Source organism: Athene cunicularia (assembly GCF_003259725.1).
Source record: "Athene cunicularia isolate RWA chromosome 6 unlocalized genomic scaffold, athCun1 chr6_part1, whole genome shotgun sequence".
Taxonomy (NCBI): Eukaryota; Metazoa; Chordata; class Aves; order Strigiformes; family Strigidae; genus Athene; species Athene cunicularia.
The window spans coordinates 15,141,201-15,160,349 of record NW_020799105.1 but is presented as its reverse complement, the minus strand read 5'-3'; the positions used below and the strand labels follow the sequence as shown (position 1 = coordinate 15,160,349).

At 38.7% G+C, this 19,149-nt stretch overlaps 1 protein-coding gene across 6 annotated transcripts in view; it reads right to left on the bottom strand.

Annotated features, from left to right (window-relative positions):
* ADD3 (adducin 3) overlaps positions 1-19,149 on the bottom strand; it is a 104,959-nt gene that overhangs the window by 47,583 nt on the left and 38,227 nt on the right. The window contains exon 3 of one of the 6 annotated variants that reach the window (XM_026851159.1): positions 4,455-4,493. The exons of 4 other annotated variants lie outside the window; for them this stretch is intronic. The gene's annotated coding sequence lies outside the window, so the exon portion shown is untranslated. Of the gene's footprint in view, positions 1-1,544; positions 1,697-4,454; positions 4,494-19,149 lie in introns of all 6 variants that reach the window. One more of the 6 variants, XM_026851160.1, reaches the window with a different exon arrangement.

The following is a 19,149-nucleotide window of genomic DNA, read 5'->3' as shown; positions in this document are numbered from 1 at the left end:
CATAATTCTGAGAGAAGATGAGCATTCAAAATTCCCCAAGTGCCAGTGAAATATGACCTGAAAAAGTTAGTTCTACCTGGGCAATAAAAGCACTCAACAGAATTGGGAATCGTACTAGTAGGGGTAGAATAGCTTGAAATTTTTTCTTCCTTGTCCTGTTCTTCCATTTCCAATGGCATCATTATCACTAACAAAAAGATAAATCAAATCAAATCATGACAGTCAAGTTATTCTTTCAGCTCATCTGACTTCCTCAATACAACCATGACAATGCCTGGTTGAAGAATAAAAAAAAAACAAAACAAACCAAACAAAGAGAAGGGAAGAAAAAAGCCCAAACCACAACAAAAATCCGAACAAACTGTTACATAGGCTCAGAGTATCAGTTAAGAAATATAGCTGCTCTGAAACATTTAAAGAGAACACAAAGGGCCTTTACAATAGTATAACCTTTGCCTCTGTCTGCTAGCATCACAGTTTACACGGTTTCCATAGAAACCCTCTGCAAACATATGAATGTTCTTGTTGCGTTAGATGTTGAACAGAAAATCCTTTGTGGCAACTCTGGAGGGCCATGGCCAGTGCCAACCTCCCAGCGGAATAATACCCTTCACTATGCCTTGCCCAGCAGGCTCATGACACACTCGCTCACATGGCACAGCTGCTGCCATCACTTGTTTTTCCTCAACTACTAAAAAAAAAAAAAAAAAAAAAAAAAGAGGTGCACTTCCTAAATTAAATATTTCTTCCCACATGTAGTGCCTGTTTTGCTGCCCATTGAACTGATGGCAAAGTCTCCGGTACCGGGCCCTCAGATGCAACTCAAGAGCTGCAGAGTGAGGGCACTGACTGGGAGCCTTCCAGCAGGCTTCCCGTCAGGGCACTGGGGAATATATTTACTTGATGAGTAGACAGCTACCCAGAAAAGGAATGCCACAATTCTTCATTACTAACTATTTTGAGAAAAGCACATTTTTAAAAAATACATAAAATTCTCAGGATGTGACAGGTACACTAGCCCAGAAGAAAAAAAAAAATTTAAAAAATCACCTTCTTGTTTCTCATCATGGAAAGATCAGCTGATCTACAAATAACTCACATCATGGATGGGCTCCTCCTCCAGCAACAGGGGCAGGAAAACTCTACCCAAGACAATCTTAAATGTCATCAGGAGGGCTGGTTTCTTTTTTGGTAGTTAAGGGTATATGTGAGTGAAAGCTGAGGGACTAAAGAAACTTGTTTTCATTTTAGAAAGGAGGAGCTACTGTCAAACATCTGAATGTTGTGTCACATCTGACCTTCCTCAAAATGCACATCCCCCCTACAGCTTTAGAGTGTTCTACCAGTACTGAAATAAGTGTTTCTAGTCAAGCAACTTATAAGTGCACCTTTAAGACTAGTGGCACACATAGCTGGAGCATGTCTTGTTTGTAGACTGAAATATTCCTTTACAACATTATTTCTCTGAAACAACAAATTCCCAGTACAGCAAGTTTGATTCTAATTTCTGAGCTATCAATGGCATAATTTATGTAATTGCTTACAGATGTGCACAGTCTCAGGAAGGACAACAGCTCCAAAGGCCACATTCCAGATAAAAATCAGGTCTGTGGAGTCTGCATGGGAGGTGAAAGCCTGCCTGTCCTGTTCCATGTAGAACTGGAGAAGCCTTTTTGCTTGTGATTGGACACTTCAGCTTGCAATACAGCCATTTCCAGCCACAATGACAAAAATTAACAATGTAGTAATTTTGTCTTAAAAGCTGCAGAACGAAGCCAGATTTTGTACCAGAAAGAAAAAAAAACCACACAAAAACCCCACACATCAAAAACCCACCAATAAACCAAACAAAACCACCAACCAACACTTTTACTTTGACAACGCTCTTGATTTCTAAGTTTATTTCGGCCCCTCCTAGAGGGGGCAGCCCCAAAAGGAAGCCTTCCAGGCTTTCTTGCGGCCACTCTCGCCTCCCACCCACCACCAGCCCAGGCCCTGCGCACAGGCTGCCAAACGAGGGTGGCCAACCTCTCCTTTTAGCATCGCCTGCACAATGAAGCAAGGACGGGGTCAGCCGTAGCTGGCGTAGTTCTAATGCTTTAATAGTCTATTGTTCCCTTGCGCTCGGCGAGATAAAACACTGAAAGCTGGCGTTTCCTGAGGGGAAGTGAATTCCCACTGTGTGTCGAAGGACGTTGGCCAAGGGCTCGGCTTCACAGGGGGCCAGCCCGCCCCATGACTCGGTGGAGAGATGGCGGGTTTGTTTTTGTTAGCGGGCGGTTTGCAGGAACATCTGCTCAGCAAAGCGGTGGTGCAGCTCTTGCCCATCACCCGCCTGCAGACCCTTCCCCGCGGATCTGTGCAAAACCATGTTTACTCCCTCTGCAGATGGCTATCACTATAAAGATACTATTGACAGTCCTACCGCTAAAATTTGGCTCCTACCTGATCAAATGTTTATGCTCTGTGTCCTGCCTTAAACCGTAGACTTGAAAATATAATGGTTGCTACTGAGCTATAGGAAGTTTCCAGGGAGAGGGGAGCCACGGCATGAGCTCACGGCAGAGCAGCCTGAAAGCAGGGCTGAAGCACCCCCAGCATCACATCCACCATGTTACAGGTAATAATGTTTGAGCACTGGGATGGGAGAAAGCACACAACAGACAGAAATTAATCCAACGTTACAGGAAATGATAAGATCGAGAAGTCATTTTATATTTTCGCCACATCCTCTTGTCTAACAAAGTGCAGTGAACATCATTGATGTCCCACTAATGAGACATCGAAACTGCCCAGAACACAGCAATAATGAACGTGAGCTCTGTTTCCACCAAATCTACCAGAAAGATTCGTGAGGGTCTGCTTTCCCACTGACATGGGCACGTGACTCCCATTAGCCTTAATAAGGACGAGTGCATTCAGTGAGCGAGAAATTTCCCAAGGTTGCATAACTGAACTGTGACATACTGAAGACACAGTATAGACTGCTAAGAGAGGCTACCCATCCCAAAACCACAGTGATACGCCAAATTCTTTCGTAAGTTTCTCATGAATTTGTTCAAATTTTGTCACAGTCAGAACTTCCTCGCTTTAGGCCAGCAAAAACATTCAGAACTTCTCTTATGGCAAAATTATGGAAAAGCAAATCTGATAGCGGGATGCTTAGCTCCTATTTTTAGGCTGAAAAACATAACTTTAAACGTGTGTTTTCTTTTTTATCTTAATGCCTTGTCCCTGCATACTATTCTTGACTCCACAGTATATAAATTCTTACTTCTATAACAATGCAAATTTGTTGACAGGATGATAGGTTAAAGTTTATCTTTCAGGCTGCTTCCCCTGCACCAGTCAGAAAAATCTAGTTTTGTCAATTTATGTCCCTTTCAGTGCTCAGTGAGGCAAGGAAACAGTGGAGTGCCAGAATACAGAAACAATGAAAAAAACCCTAAATGCAGAACTGAATATCAGACTCCTAGACTAAGCTCTGCATGCCCTCACAAAACTTTAAGATTAATACTGCATATGTCAAAACTGCATTTAAGAAAAAACTGTTGAAAGCATGATTAACCTACTAAAAATTAGAAGCTTTTTCTTCATCTTTTCTCCCCAGTTCAAGTTTATGCATTTTAAAATACGTAGATGCCTTGCCTTTTTCCTTCTTGGACACCAGAAAATTGAATTTCAAAGGCAATTTTAAAATAGTTGGTCATGTGTTTATCATAAGAAATCTATCTGATGTAATCCAAGACATTCAATGGTATTATACGTTAATGAAGGCTGCTTCATGCATTCTGCTATAGCTCTAAATGAGAACAGACTTCTCTATTATCTCCTACTGCAATGACTAACAGAGGAGAGTATCTAGTGTGCTACTACTTACACACATGATAAAAGTCCATTAGCACACATACTCGCAGAAGTTGAATTATTTTGACAGAATAAACTGAGATAGGGAACTACAGTGCAACAGTTGCTGTAACTTCATGACTAGTGCTATGTTGCATTTTAGAGCCACATGTTAAAATGTATTTTCCAAATTAAATCAAGATTACATACCTATTTGTAGCTCAGCTGTTAAAAAACAAAACAAAAACACCCAAACACAAAAAACAAACCCAAACTTTTTTTTTTTTTTTCCCCCCATAGAGTTAAAATTAAAACCTTGAAGGCCAGTACAGCAAATCATGGTGCACCACAGCAGAATCAGCCCTGTGCCTGATATGGTTGTGCTCACTTTAGCTGCCAGCGTATACTCAAAACTCTGAGCCTGCTCTCAGTCCTACCAAGGATGGAGTTCTCCTTGACTTAAGTGGAATGAAAATCACATCACATTCCTCAAAAAAAAAAAGAGTAATATACAGAACAACTGAGGCAACCTGAGTAACTGATTTATGGATTACACAGATTCTAACTACACTGGAAAACCCCCATCAAACACAGAAATTTTAACTCACCAGTCATGTCACGACATTGCCGATAAAAATCACACAAGTCTGAAACAGAAGACAATCAAAATACAAGACAACTTTCTGCAGCATCCATCCCCAACCATTCTGTCAAATACACAACAGCAATAGCACAAAGCATCTTTATGACAGGAATAAAAGGCTCTTTAAATGCTTCTTTTATTTTTTTTATTGAATGAACCCACTCTTACACAAAGTTCACGCAACGATGTCTCGAGCTTTAGTACTGCCAAATTGTGTATTTGATTAGTCAACTAAGGCTTGTAAGTCATATGCAGAACAATCTGAAATATTTATTGATTGTATGTAATTACTTCACGTAGCAAGTCAGGTGGCTGATTAAGACACTGAACTTATTTGTATATTGAGATGTCTATTGTCAGAAGATTAAAATCTTTTCAGTGTTTCACCATAAGTGACCAAACACTGCTCTGCTCCAAGTCACTGTCTGGCAAAACCCAAGGGAGTTAAGCACCAAAGCCACGGACTCCTCCCAGCTACAATATTAGCATTCTGTGTGGTTGACTCTTCTCACAGAATTAGTAATCTTTACTAACAGTGTTCCTCCCTCCAAGGAAGCACATCGCACCACACCTCCAAATTGTTTTAGAAGTACATATATACAAAGACCATAGTTGAAAAAGATATCATCAGAAGTGGCAAGTCGAGAGAAATCTTGTCCTAAATATTTTTCATATTTATTCATGAGAAAAGGGTGGAGAAAGAAACCACAGCTAAAAGATTCACAAACACAAACTCATTTATTTACAGGTTTGCAAAGCAAATCATTCTAGCAACCTGTCATGTAACCCATAGGAAAATGCAGCTGCAGACTCTCTGGATCAAGATATTCACTGTTAGATGAAATTAAATTGCCCAGCTACTATATGAAGTTCTTAAAAACTGGTTGGGTTTTTTGTCACTTTTAATCTCTCAGTCAGACAGGCACTAGATTAAAGTTAATTAGGAAATAACACGAAGCCAGAGCAGAAAGCAACCAGTTACTAAACTTTAACAACTTGCGCTACAGGGCAGTTAAGATCATGGTTCTCCTACATTGTTTAGTGCCTTGAAATGAACACATTGATTACTGGCCACAAAAACAACTGCAGCTCTCATTTCTTAAATATTTATTAAGACACATCAGAGTACAAAACACAGAACTGTATTCCTGATATTCAGATCTTTCTGTCAAAACACAAACTGACAAAAAGGCTTTCTGCTAAAAACACTCCAGAATGCTCTTACACTTTGGTTTTAAAGTACAGAACTGTGTTGTTTTTTTTTTTTTCCCTCCCCCCAAAACAACACCCACTCTTCCAAACAAATAAGTAATCCAGTGTTGCACAGGAATTTTAATTGTTTCCATAACTTCTGTTACCTGCCAAAAAAGTACTTAGCATGACATATACAGGACAGTGTGCCTATAATACATGTATATTTAAAACAAAATATGAACACACATATACACATACATGTAACATACAACTTATGAAATACTTAATTTTTGTACAGCTGTAAAAACCAGAAGTCTTTGAAACAGGCAGGCTCTATTCTCTGAAGTAACAGTCAGTGTTTGAGTATACTTGACACTCTGATGCAGATTTACAATTTAGTTACTACAGCTAAACTTCCTGTGTGCCATGTGAGTCAGGCTTGGTATGGTGTCTCCTTGCGCAGTATTAGCCATGACAGATGCAAGTTTGCAGCAGAAATCTCTTGCATGAAAGGCTAAAAAAAATCAGGATGCACTCCCTAGTATTTGCTGCAAGTATAGTCACACAGATGTCTGGAAGAGTTTGGCTGATGTGGGTGCTCTGACTGAAAGCCTAGCTCCTTTCAAGAGTTGCACAATTTAAAAAAAAAAAAAAATTTATTTTCTATTTTTTTTTTTTTTTTTTTTTTTTTTTTTTTTTTTAAGATCTTGGTCTGTCAACCCTTCCTCACTCTGCATATTATTTCTTACCACAAATAATGGAATAATGGTCCTGGTTTCAGTGGGACCTTTGAAATACTCATCTTGTGGTAGAAGTAATTGCATGACATAAGCTGGCGGGGGACATTTTCAGCATATTTGTAGAACTTCATTTATTTAGTTATTAGGATCAGGTCTTAAAACAACAAAAACTTCCTCTAGCATTTGTTTAAATAAACAACCCAGTCTACATATTAGACTGTTTATAAATATACTGTATGCAATTACTGCGTATCAGTAGAATCCCTAGGATAGTGGTAAGTATTTTGGCAAAGAAGCTTATAGATGTTCCCCTGAATAAACTGCATGGCAGCATAAACTTGCTAGTATGGGAGGTGTAACAATTCCATAAAACAAAAGTGCATTTAGAAGAGCTTAATAAACAAGGGGAAAAAAATCTGTGGTACTTACAGGGTGGAAGCTAACAAAATATTATCTTCAACAATAGATACTACAAATTTTTCCACTGATTTTACAACTAAACCCAGCAAACAGCAGTTTCTGACACCATTAGTGCTCAGAATCTACTTTTGACAGCATTTTTTGATTTGTGATGGGTGGTTTGTTTTTGCATTGTTATGAGCTGGGTGAAGCCTCGAGGCAGACATGCAGTCCTGTTGATAACATGCGCATTTTCCAGCCCCGTGATAAATTTCCCATAACTGCTGGCCTGGAACATGACTTTGAGCAACTTGACCGTTTCACATTTGGCTAAAGCAGCATCAGTCCATTTGATGTAATAGCTCCGAGACTGTAGATTGAAGACAATAATTTTCAGAACACATTACTTTCAATGCTCACCCTCAGACTCCTGTTTTAAGAAAATACTGCTGTTGCTTTCAGAAAACCAAATGTTCCCTAACAGATTTTTTCAAGTTGGAAAATGAAAGTCAGAAATTACTTTTGGGAGGCGTGGTTAGAATTTGAATACTGATGTAAACAGCGCTGGTTGTTACAGCTTAGGATACTTTTTATTTTGTATGCAAATCCTAATGAGTGTACATATTTCAGTACTTTTGCATCACTACCACTGAGAAGGTCTGAGCCATTTTCAAAGCCTAAAAAACTTGCCTTTCACAGCTGCAAAGGAAATGACAGGAGAAGAAAAAACATAGCCAGTGTATTTAATTCCATCCACAACTGCCCAGCTGTTTGCACATGGAGGAACCCGCCTGTTTCCTCTCTGAGCTTTTGCCACTGAAAGCTGATACGGCGCTTTCAGAGACACGGGCTGCTGGTAACGCGTTAGGAATGCGCGCGAGATCACATGGAGCTGAAGAAGAAATGAAATCCAGACCAGAGTGCTGCATATCTGTATTATGAGCATAAAGTTATCTGGGGGAGAGGGCAGCAGGAGGTGGGGATGGGGAGCTGCTGGCAAAGCCAAGCTCAGTGTGCAGAATGGACACGACTGTCACTTACTGGCAGAGACAAGGTGGGATGGTCTCAGAAACACACATGTCTACAGCAGCTCTGCCAAGATGTTTCTACATTGGCTGTTGTCAAACAGGTAGATATGGGGACACTTCACAAAAGCCGTTCCTTTTACTTGGGATCAGCACTTTTACAATAAAGTTGCTAGAGACCTGACTCCATCTATACTAGAGTAAGACTTATTGGTAAATAATCACTACTGATTGGTAATTAGTACTATTGGTAAGTAATCTTACCAATGCTTAGAGCCCTGAAGCTCCAGAACTTAAGGCAGAATTCAGCCCTTTAGATAGTTTCCTATGAATAAAATCCCCTCATGCCACTCCTGGGATTTCAGGAAAGGCATGGAGTATATAAAAGGGGGATGCTATTGATAACATCTACAAACCCTGCCCTGCTGAGCACCTGGAAATTTCATCCCACTCTGGAATAAACTCACCAGGCTACAAGCACAGCTCATCTTTTTCCTCTAACATATTTAAAAAACAAAAATAACACCTATTTTTCCCTCCCTTAGCTCAAGCCAGGCCAAATTTAAAAATTCTGAATTATCCATATGGATTCCTTTTTGCTGGGCAAAGCCACACACAGCAAGACTCTTCTAATATATATTACTGGCATATTATTCTTCAGATCCACCACCACTGGTTAAAAAAAGCTCCTTTGATCTTTAGTAACAGCAGGTCACCCTTTGAGTTGCTGGACCACTCAACCAGGGGCCACATCTCAAACTGCACAGGTATTCAGAAGAATAACACTAATAAGAAAATATTTGTACTTAACTTTCCAGATCAGTACCTAAGGTAAGAATTAACTACCAAAGGGCTATTCCCTTTACAAAAAGCCGTGCTGAAGCACCATCTTGCATATTTTGCTGAATAAATTGTGTCTGCTAAAACTACAGGCTTGTGTCCCAGTGTGTGGAAACACACTCTGCAGAAATCAGACTGTGATACTGTGTCCATACAGTAATGAAACAACTGTAAGAACAATATTCTTTTAGAAAACAAGACTGATGAAATATTTAAACATTACTTTTTAATTACTTTTTAATATGGATCTCTAAAGTTTAGACCTATGCATCTGGAAGACCGGTATTATCTCTGAAACACCTACACAAGAATGCAGTGTTATCACTGGGAAAATACAAAAGCAGAGGACTTCCAGTAATTTACAGTTTCCTAAGGAAAGTAAATCCAAATCCTATGGTACATTGGAAAGTATGAATTTGTACAAATGGCTTAAAATACCTTCTCTTTTTACTTCCTTGGAATCAACGACTCAATAATGGCTAAACAGAAGTAGCACAATTTGTTTAAATCAGAACTATAGCATGCATTAGACTGCAAACAATCTCACTATATTCTTGCAGGAATAGTTCCACCGCTGCTTGAAAGCAAGAACAGCACTCATAATTCTTCCATTATTTCACTTTTAGCTGCTCAGCATCGGACAAAACCACAGAGAGATGATTTCTCACATTGCTTACTGCCTGACACAGCAAAAGCTGACTTTCTCATGTATTAGAAACATACACAAAAAGTTTCTGTATGTGATCAATCCAGTTTTACATTGAGAAAGAAGGCATGGTGGGAAGGAGGTGGAAGCAAGGGCACACAGCAGCAGTTACACTGAGCAAGGCCAAGACCTCCAAGGCATATAGGCCAGCTCTCCCAAGACTGTTCTTTCCACATGAAGTACTGCAATACAAATAATATGTATTACTTAATATACTACTTGTCCCAAACATTGGGCAATACAAGGCAAAAACTACTGAAACAGCAAAACACAGAAAAGTTTTGAATCTAAAAATCCCAGAAGAATTAAAAACTTTATTAGGCCTACCTCAAAATCTAAGATATTTCCACGAACTAAGGGATGGTGACAGTACTGTAGCTACCTTAAAAAATGATGTAGCTTAGAAGTGTCTTTCACCCCACCCATATTTATTAGAATGGATTTTAAGGGAGTAGTTATCGATTTCAAAATTGTTTCTCAGGCTCAGTTTTCAGCAGTATTTTGTTTAAAGGCTGAGAAAATATTGATAGATGTTAAAAGTGACAACAGTAAATTTCACTGCATCAGTGAAACTCAGCTGAGTACTACAAATATAAATCATTCAAGTGAATCTTGCAGGTGTCTGTATGCCAGCTGGCTAACTAAAACTCAACTGTTCACTGATCAGCCTCTTTTTACTTTTTCTTCTTCTTCAGAGCAAAATTCTTTCTTGTGCAGCAAACCTATCTAGGATCTATGCATTGCTTAAAAACATGGAGGATGCGTCCCAGAAACAAATACCACAATTTGTCTGCTCTTAACGATTTATGATTTAAATTTAGACATGATGCTTCAAGCTGGAAATCAATTTCAGTGACTAAGGCTAAAATTCAGATGCAGAGAGAGCTCCAAGCCTGTGTAGCACCTACATCCCAGAATAGACATGGGTGAATAGTAGTGAGGTCTTAAGTGGTGCATAACACTCAGATTTGCTACAGCAACGAATTGCACACTAAAATAATACAAAATGGGTTCAGAAAAATCTCTATTTTATCATATTCAACTGTAACAGGAGGAAGCTGCATTCACTCATGCTGAGAAAGCGCCCACATGAATGAATAGGCAATATATATCACATACATTGGAACAGTTACTGAAATATGGAAGATGCTTGATAGTGACTAGAAATACACTACATAATGGTTAACGACAAATTTTCAAGAAGAGTTCATACCTTATTGTTAAATAATCTGAGAGTCACTTGGGATGATTTAATTTTTTTTTTCCCCTGGAATTCGAATGAGGAACAAAGTTTCTCAATGTCTGAAAGTTCCCAGTCTGAAAGGAAAATTCCTAAGTGTTAAAGTAATAGTTTTCATTTATCATTCATATTATGTATGAACTACTGAAAATAACATCTTCATGTTCAACATTTGTGTTCGTGAATTCATTAGGTCCTAAAGTGAGATTCTTTTTGTCTAACTTTAGATATTTACATAACATTTGAATTCATTATCTAATTTAAATCTCTCTCTAGGATGAAGTGAGTCATTTTCTAGACTTCACTGTAGACTTGCAGTGATTACAAGAGGCACGTAATTCAGGAGTAGACATCCATATTGCAGACATCTCAAGTTATGCAAGACACATGCTGCTCTAAAACACTAGCAAGCTATACACAAGGCCGAGGAAACACGTAACAAGAAAAGATCACTTAACTATTTTAAACACCAAGGGGAAAAAAATAGCAAGTGGTGGATCTAAAAAAAAAAACCACAAAAACAAACAACCACCTACTCATTAAATTCTTGCAATTCATACAGCACAATGGGTAGTACATTTTTCTGTGCATCTCACTAATTTGAGAGGCAAAGGGGGCTTTTACATTGCTCCAGTCAACAAGCCATATCACAGACTAATTTTGCAATACAACACAGCATAAAATGAGAACCTAGTGGCAACAACTATATACCAAGATCTGGCAACAGTAGTGTGAGCATAGACTAAAATATGTTGTGAGAAAATGCCACCAGGCACAAATAAGCTTTCAGAATAGCAAGTGCAGGAGCTGCTAACATAACAAATGTTAATTGAAAAATACATGTCCAATTTCTTAAAAAAATCTAAATTAAAAAAAAGGCAACATGCAGGGAATGGAGTAGGATGAAAAGTGAGGGGAGGAGGAATGGTGGAAACGTAATAATTTAAATTTTATTGGGTTTGTGATCGAAATACAAATTTACTTCAATAGGAAAATGTACATCCATGGAGACTACATAAAGCAAACAAGTTTAAGAGAAAAGGGTGTTTAACAAGTTCCATAAAATATTTTTAAAGCAACGGTAATGCTTTCCCTCCAGCTCCCAGTAAATTCTTGAAGCTAATGGAAATCTCAAAGACTGTCTTCTGTATTTCATTATTGCTGTCAAGAAAGAAAAACGAGCCAGAAAGTTAGCAAATGCATTACACAACTCACATTTCTGGACATCAGTGGTACTGAAGTCTTTACAATTCAATGTTAGCGTGACACGTAAACAAGCAAAGTACTCCTTTATACTGAAAATCCTTTTAACAATCCATGTTGAAAGTTGAGTTAAAGCAATAACAAGCCCCTCACATCCATCAGCACTTGCACTACAAGCACCTTGCTATACTCACTGCAATACAGAGTTTATTGCAGTGAAATGTACTGAATGCGCTGCACTGAAATGTACTTGGTAAAAGCTAATTTAAGCTCACCTCCTTATATGACAGCCAGATGATCTGGGGTTGAATTGGCATGATTCATGGCAAACGTGCGACATTGTAAGTTACCGTGAAGATGAAAGGATTTTTGAATACTTCTCTAAATCATGCAAGTACCCACCTACAAACATATGCTTTCTTCTGTATGACACAACATGTGCAAAACAACAGCGGTGCAAACTTGGTATTTTATGCTTTAAAGAAAATAGCACAAATTTACCTACAGTGTATCTCCACAAAGCCCTATGGATATGGTCACAGAAAGTATTTCTGTGGAAGTAACTCGACCTCTTTAGTAACCTTTCCTCATTTTATGATTCCCTGGTACAAAATTGGTATATAGCTGACATGCAGAAGGTCTTTCAGCTGTTCTAGTAAATGTTTCATCATAAAGCTATTTCACCATCGTGAAGGTATTAAATTTTTCTACACAAATCAGTTATTTTTCCCCACAGTTACTTGTCTTTTCAAACACACAGAGGTCATCAGCAACTTTACAAAGAATTGGTGAAATGCAAGTTGTTCCTGCTTAGGATGTTAAGTAGTTGAAAAAATCCTCACAGCACACAGATGTATTGATTTGTGCAGCTCTTTACTCCTTCAAGGGAATCATCACCAAAACAAGTGTATCAAACCGCTCTTTCTTTTAATCAGGTATTTTTCTCTTTTACAGAAAAAGTGAAGTTCATAAAATGCCCATTTCCTCTTTCAGTTCATGAATTCGTACACTTATGAAGAACTACTAGGAAGAAACTTAAAATGTATTCAGTCTACATGCAAAGTTAAACACCTTAAAGAGGCTGTATCCATGGAAAAACTTGCATGAAGCCACTATTAGTCCAAAGAATCTTTCTTCCTGAACCCTTGTATCTGATGACACTATACCTCCTTCACTTTGTATCCTCTTACCAAGAAGTGGGTGTTATCAGGAATGTAAAATAAAAAAAATAAATAAAAAAAAAAAAAAGTGTCACACCATACGTGATTGGCATGAGTTAGACTGGATGCAAGGCAGGAGAAAATTCAGACCTGGCAGATTTCATAGGAATCTACTTAGTGAGCATGGCACATTCACCACAAACTAAGCTTCATCTATATCTGGTGGTCAGAATTTGACCAAAACTGAACAAACATTTACATCTAAATTAATGGATGTCAGCAGTGACAGATTTTGACTACGTATTGGTCATTTGGCGTGCCTGACGCAACACAGGTAATTTCAGTCCCCTATTTGTTATCATCCAATTATTTATTGACACCCACCTAATTTAACAAAAAGTTACATTGCTATATAGTTGTACTGGGTCTGGCTGAGCCAGTATTGATTTCCCCTATAGCAGCCCTCACGGTGCTGTGTTTTATGTTGGGGGCTGGCAGGGTGTTGATAGCACCCTGGTGTTGTGGCTACTGCTAAGTGGTACTTACACAGCACCAAGGGTCCTTCCAACTTCCCCCCCCCCTTCAGTGGGACAGGGTAGGCAAGATCTTGGGACAGAACCAGGACAGCTGACCCAAACTGACCAAAGGGATATTCCACACCATACGATGTCTCCTCAAGCATAAAGCTGGGAAAAAGGAGGAAGGGTGTGTGTGTGGGTGTGTGTGACCCTTGGTCGTCTGAGGCATCCACTACGCATTTTGGAGCCCTGCTTCCTGAGAAGGCCCGACATCACCTGTTAATGGAGAATAGAGAATAAATCTGTCTTCTTTTTGTTTCCATGCATGGACCTTTGCTTTGCTTACATTAAAACTGCTTTTGTTTTACCCACAAGGGTTGTTTTTTTCCTATCTTCTTTTCCTCCTTTTTGCCCTTTGAGAAAAAGGGGGAAGGGAGGGAAGAGATAGAGCGACTTGGTGGGTACCTGGCATTCAGCCAAGGTCAAACCATCACAATAGTATACAATTTCTGGTTATTAAGTAAGTATATTTTTCATAAGGTTACATGATTACAGAACAAATGATCTTGCATTTGAAACCACTGGCAGTTTCAATTCTGCAACCTGAAGGAGAGGACAGAGCTCCAATTAACTGCATGTCCCACCATAAGGCTAAAGGCCATCTATTTGAAATGTACGTGTGCGCTTTCCTCAAATCATGAGATAAATCATATATGCTCACATGTTTACCAATTCTGTGGTCTTTGTTCCTAATGAAACATACCAACTTGCCTGTACAGACCTGCTGGTCTGCGGTACCCTGACTATTTCTGGAATGCTTTTAATACACTGAAATTGTGTTTGCCTATTTTCCTGCCTCTGATCCTACAGCAGGAACAGATCACAGTTGCCAGATCAGTGTTGTCACATGCAGTTACCTTAAGATCTCTTGGGCAAATGTTATCTACTCCTGGCAATTTGCCTTTTTTTTTTTTTAGGTTCTAAAAATTTTCTACCAACATTTCAATTTGAGACCAATTCTCAAAACATGACCTACAAAGTGAAGCTCCTGCATTAAAATCTCTCAGGAAAGTCAACTGGGATACAAATGATTTAGCTTTCATTCTGCTCCTTATCTTCACTGAGCACTTCTTTTACACTTCAGTCATCATTCAGCTCTCCAGTCTGTCTGGCAGGACATCCATTTCTGATGTACTTGAAATGATTCAATTTAAATGATTTATTGTAGGCTTTCATATCTTTAGCAAATTGTTTCTCAGAATATCTTTTGGCCAGACTTATTATACTTTAAAATTTAATTTGTGAAAGGGATTTTTTTTCCCCTTTTCTATTTTCTTTGGAGAAAACTTCAACTTTTGAAAGATGTCTCCTTGTTTCTAAGAGATTCCTTAACTCTGCTATAAACCCCTTCTTACCTCTTACAAATGAAAAGTAGCAACAAAAAAAAAGTTGGAAGTCTTTGATAGACAGTATGTATTTTATCTGGCTTCTAATTCAGCGTCTTTAAACAGTTGGTTTAATACCTGAAAGCTTCAACTTCCTTATAAAAAGCATTCTCACTTTTACAACTAGCAAAGGCAGAAGTCTGTCACGGGAACTGCAGCGTTCAGTTCCCCGGGTCAGATGCTACTAGTGAACTTTCAGTTCAACCATGTGAACATACTTATTGGGAGTCAGGTAAGAACCAGCTTTGCTATCCCAGACCCCATACACCAATGTACTGAAAGCAACACTGATATTTCCTGAAGTTACTGACTTCTACAAATTTTAAGACTAGTATTGACAGGCTTTCTCCTTTGGAGGAAGAAAATGCTCATGAAATTACCTCCTTCCATGCCTTCATGGTAGGTTACTACTCTAAACCTCAGAATAGTTTGTTCAATGTATTATAACCAGGATTGGAACTCTTGTGAGTTACAATATGTTTCATAATACCATGTGTTTCATAATTATTTCTTTTTAAGGAACACATAGTCAAAGACTGCAAACAGAATGCAAACAAATGGCTTTGTTTTGTTGTTTCAGTAATATTTGGGGGCTTGACTGCTTTAGCTTATTAGAAGAATTAACTCAATCTTAAATTACGGCCTATGTCAAGTATAAATGGTCTAGTGCCATTCTTAAAGATGGTTATCTGAGAATAAACACGTTTGATTCAGCGATCAACACTCACTTATTTGTGTAGCTGCACTGCTGTTAATCCAGAAACATGGATAAATTGAACTTAAAATGAAGAGAACTAATTATAGGTTACTCCAATTACCTGCACAGACAAGCTTCAAACGGAACTGTTAGACATGAAACCCTGCACATCTCTATGTTAAGGCATAGGCGCTGGGCAACAGCAGCAACTACTGATCACTGAAAACAGTTCCCCAGCGCAAAGCATAAAGAAATCAGACTCACACTACGTTAGCAATTTTTTTACCCCCATCCCCCTTCAACCAAGACTCTCCTCAACCTAAAGATGACAACAACACAAGTCACATTTCCTAGCACTCCACACTGATAATCAGCAAAGACTGTAGTGTTGGAAAGTCTGAGTTAACAGCATAAGCCCTTCAGAAGAAACAGAATTAAGAGAACATCAGTTGCAAATAACTCGACTGACATTGTTTTAACCCGACATGCCAAGGTACACAACTAAGGCAAATCTTAAAACTAGTTTCACATTTAACAGATTATTTTCTATGAAGAGTCACTGGTCATTAGCAGTCAGAGAAAACCCTCATGTTACTACAGCTGAACTGTTAAGAAGTGAATCCAGCTTCAGCAGAGGGGAAACAAAAAGCTCTATTAAACTGACTTTCTAAATATCAACATTTGCTAAGGAGTCATCATTACTGAATACAGTTCAATGAGCAAAGGGAAAAAAATAAAAACTTAAAACCACACACTGTTGTTGAAATTATTAAATCAGTATTGAGTGGGAGAGTTTTAAGGCTTAGAACTACTTTGGAAAAAGTTCAATTTTAAACACTTATTCCTCTTTCACTCCACTCAGTTTATGAACAAAGCCAAACCAAACTAGGTTGGATAAAACCCCCAAAATCTCCACTGTAAAGTCACAGTGAGGAGCTGATATACATGTAGCTCCATATTTTTATGCTCACAAAGATTTGGCATTTTTAAGCCATCAAGTACAAGACTTACTCCTAAACTAAGGAGCAATTACAAAAACTTAAGTACAGTGTGGTAGAGATAGGGTGACATATTTAGTCCCATTTTGTTAATAGTTATAATGCTAGCAAAACAGAATGATTTTGACCTTTAGGAACAGTATTTAATTTTAAGCTAGATCTGTTCTCCTGTAGTTATAAGCTTACTGATTTAAAATATGCCACTCTGCAATTCTGAATCAACATTTTTGGATTTAATTCCAGCATCATGTAGAAAGAGCTGAAAATCTGATCACCATGTCACAAGCTACTGAATAATTGTAGTATCAACTCTTTTTTGCAGAGCTGTTCTTCATTAATTCATAATTAACAGGATTTGATAACACAGTCTGTACTCTTAACATCCTGCTTGTGTCAACTGAAAAAGGACAAGTATTTTGTTTGGTGAACTCCAGATCTCCAGCGCTTCTCTCTGTTTAGCAGCACCCATTCCCTACAATTCCTTCTGGAGATGTCCACCAAGCTACTCTGACCCCTGCTGCAATCAGAGACTTTACATGAATGCTGTCCTCTGCCTCCTTCTGCCTCGCATGAAGCTGCTTTATCACACGGACCGGGGAATTTGACAGGGAACGAGATACAGAAACTTATCTACTGCCAGTAAGCTGTTCCCATGATAGGGGCATCAGAAAGGGAAAATGGCAAAAAGCAATCCAGCACTCTTCAACACATTCCAGGCACTTGAGAAGAGAGAAGGGCAGCACCAACAATACAGGATTTCAATGTAATTAAAATAATGCCTTCAAAAGATATGCTGGCTGGGAAACCCTGAATGTCTTTGCCCTAAATCCACAACAGAAGTAATATCTAGAGAAATTCTGCACAAACCCAAGGATTAGCACCATGTCTGAGGAAGCAGAATCTTAACTTCAAGCAATCTATGCACATTTTAAAAGGCTGCATGATATTATATATAATAAATATATAAAGGCCGCATATTTGGATAAGCCTTCCTTACTACTATGGACCACAGAGCAGCAGCAATTCTGCAAGTAACCTAGAGTGATGCTTACCTGTTTTACTTTAAAAGCTTCATTCTCAACTACTAAGCTCTCCTTTTCCAGCTTCCCATCACAGTGAGAGAAGCAGTACAAGTGCTCAAGCTCAGTCTGATCATACCAGAGAAACCTTGGTTTTGGCTCTTTTGAGGCAAGACAATCATCAGCTTGGTGCTGAGGATACAGAGAACCAGGTTCTAATTTGTAATGGCTATCTGGGTTGAAAATCATGGTGCTTTTAAAATAATAGTTAAAAACACAATCAACAGCCACACTACTCTTTCATATATGTAATAAAGCAACACGAGCTACACACAAGCAAGTGATTTTTCAGGAGAAAGGCAACAACTGTAGAAATAAACAGGATCTTTTTTTTTTTTTAATATTCTCTTTGATTACTTTAGTTTGCACAATATATATCCCACATTGTATTTCATTTGTTTATGAGTATCTGGGCAGAGCTCCAGTGCTTTGATGCAACTGGTCCCAGTGAACAGCTCCGTTCAGCATGAGCACTACCACCAGCAGGGAAGGCTGGAGAGGTGGGGGAGATACAGCACTGTTGTCACGTCCAGTACAGGACAGGGTTGGCACCAGCCAAGCAAACAGGAACTGAGTTCCAGAAAGTTTCTTCACCTCAACAGGAAAGAAAGAGTCCAACAAATGAAGGACTCCAGAAAAATACAACTGTCTCCATGACGAATGTAGTTATCTTTTTCCAATCTGAATGGGAAAAAACGCAGAGTGCAGATACGGCATGAACAAATCTTACCATTTGCAACTATAAATATTTAGTGAGAAGATTAAGTCAAAGACTCTGACTCTTTTGCACTGAAATTTCTCATGCTAGGAACAAAAAAGCTTCAAACTGATTCACTGTAGAGAACGAGGTATCAGATTACATGATTTTATGAAATGTGCATGAGCCCAACTGTGTGTTTAATTTTGGTTTTGTTATCAGACTGCAAGACCAACTTATTTTTGTGAATATTTCCTGGAAACAGACATTTGAAGCAGAAATACACTTGTATCACATATTCTGTTTCATCTTTCATGCAGACAGGATTATCTAAAGTCACTGATATTTGAAGAGCCCCACCTGGGCGACCTAAATGGCCCCAATTAAAACACTGACCAAAGTAAGAAAGTACACCATGACCATGGGGTTCAGAGGGGACAAGAGTCACATTTACCAGGAGGATCCCAGGCCTTTAGGATGTTCAAGTATGGTTCAGTCAGAGCTGGTAGCTGACAGATGACAGAGAATATAATCTTTCCACATTTGCATGAAATGCTATATATCCAGGAGTAAACACTTATTAAACAGTTTCCCTTGCTCAAGCATAGGAAGGGGTGTGCCTAAGTGGATTTTCAGACAATGTTCATTCCAATTCCTCCTTGCTGGACTAGAAGGGTGAGGGCTGGTAGGAAAATGGAGACGTGCCGAAAGATGGGGGG